This window comes from Taeniopygia guttata, chromosome 4 (genome assembly GCF_048771995.1).
Source record: "Taeniopygia guttata chromosome 4, bTaeGut7.mat, whole genome shotgun sequence".
Lineage (NCBI taxonomy): Eukaryota > Metazoa > Chordata > Aves > Passeriformes > Estrildidae > Taeniopygia > Taeniopygia guttata.
This window is the reverse complement of record NC_133028.1, coordinates 37944222-37946179: the sequence shown is the minus strand read 5'-3', so window position 1 is coordinate 37946179 and position 1958 is coordinate 37944222. Positions and strand designations below refer to the sequence as shown.

At 36.1% G+C, this 1958-nt stretch overlaps 1 protein-coding gene across 4 annotated transcripts in view; it reads right to left on the bottom strand.

Moving 5' to 3' along the window:
• SPOCK3 (SPARC (osteonectin), cwcv and kazal like domains proteoglycan 3) overlaps window positions 1-1958 on the bottom strand; it is a 379716-nt gene that overhangs the window by 90181 nt on the left and 287577 nt on the right. The gene's annotated exons all lie outside the window — the stretch shown is intronic.

Genomic DNA, 1958 nt, shown 5'->3' with positions numbered 1-1958 from the left:
GTTTTCCTGTGTTCTTCTTCACATTAACATATTACTGTCCAGTATTTAGTTTTATTTCAGAAATGCTCTTTCACCGTTTCTTGTATCTGCTTATAAAATAGCACAGCATCACAGAATATTCTGAGTTGGAAGAGACCCATGAGAACCATTAAGTCCAAGTCTCGGCTCTGCTCAGGACATTCCCAACAATTACACCATGTGCCTGAGACCATACATTTGGATATATATATATTCTGAAAGAAACTTTATGTTTCTTCTGTTATTCACAATCAAAAGTAATCTTTTAACCACATCTCTGTGTGACCTGACAGAGGATATTAACCTGAGCCTCCTAACCACGCATATACCCAGAAAACAAGAACTGAGCTGATCATTAGTTGCAGGTTTGACAAACAATGTTGTAGTACTAAGTGGGATTAAATATAGTCTGAGCAGTGTTTTTTTCAGGATTTTTTTTTTAATAATACATTCAGTTGTGCAAAAACAAATAGATCATACTATCATCAAAGCAGTAAAGTGATGGAATCATTGGTATAATAACAATTTAATGCAGACAGAAAAGAAGTATTTTGTTAACTGCAGCAAAGGACATAAGAAAAGAGGTATTCTTCCTTCTTTCACACGTTTTTATTTCTACGGCAAGCTAGTCATAAAACCATAAGTAATCCAGAATAAATCTGACTACAACAATTCTATACAAATGGGATGTAACTGGAGCAAAAAAAAAAAAAAAAAAAAGACAGAACTAGGGTTAGAGAGTTGGAGTCAAAATTAAGGAGAGCATATCATTTTCCAATTTACTTTAGATTTTAGATTCCATTTAAAATATTTTCTCTGCTTCAAGTCAGGCAGCATGTAATGTCAGCCACTAGTAATCATTTAAGGTACTGGTCCAAGTATGTATACTGGTCCAATATTTCTTCCCAGAATGTTCCTGATGGAGACACTAATGTAGCAATACTGGAACATGGCCTATCTCAGATAACTCTTCTGTAAAATAGAATAGCTTAATGAAATAAAAAATCCATGAATAACAGAAACCTGGAACCATATAAGGATGCTGAGTTTAATACCAAGTAGGAAACAGGTTCCAGGAGAAAGGCTGAAGAGGGGAGATCATGTAACCATCCCACTGAAATGGTTACTTTATTTCTACAGTTCTTGGGACTCTGAAGGTATGCTTGGACAATTCCATCAAATTTAGCGAGCCATAAAATATGGTTTTGGCAATATGTTCCATTTTGGCAAAACATCACAGACAGAACCCAATTTTACAAGCAAGAGATGGTAATTTCTCACTTTGCCTTTATGACAACATGAAGATGGGTATCACACGGAAACCAGTGTTTCAGTATTTACTGATATAAGTAATACAAGCTTTTGCTATTTGTTGACTTAGTGGTTATCATGTCCTGTATGTAACCCTTGATCACCTCAGGTGAGGTACAGACTCACTAAGCAAGGTGAGTAAGCCAACAGAGCCACGGGTGCCAAAATCACAAGACCATTTCTATATTCAAATGCATGTTCAGCACTCACAGTCTTGCCACCGACACAAACTCACATTATCACTCCATGACCTGCTGAACTTGTTCTCTGTCAACTATGAGCTCCCTGTGGAAGTGTTTTTACCTCACCTTATGTGTGACATACGGCCTCCCTTTTCCCAATACTTTTTCATAAAACTTTCTTAGTTACTGAACTAAGTTTTACGGATGCAGAAGTCAGAGAAGAATGTATATCCTTGGAAACACTTTTTTTTTTTGAACAGCAAGGGAGAGATCAGATAAATAACTGATAAAAAAACTGCATATTTTTGGAACATGAAAAAACTGAACTAACTGAAGGGTAAGTGTCTTCCTGAACCAACAACATGCCCAGAGCATAAAACAAGAAAGAACACAGAAAGAGATTTTGCAAGAAATCATGGAAACCACTATAAGTCTTCCTCTTCTTTC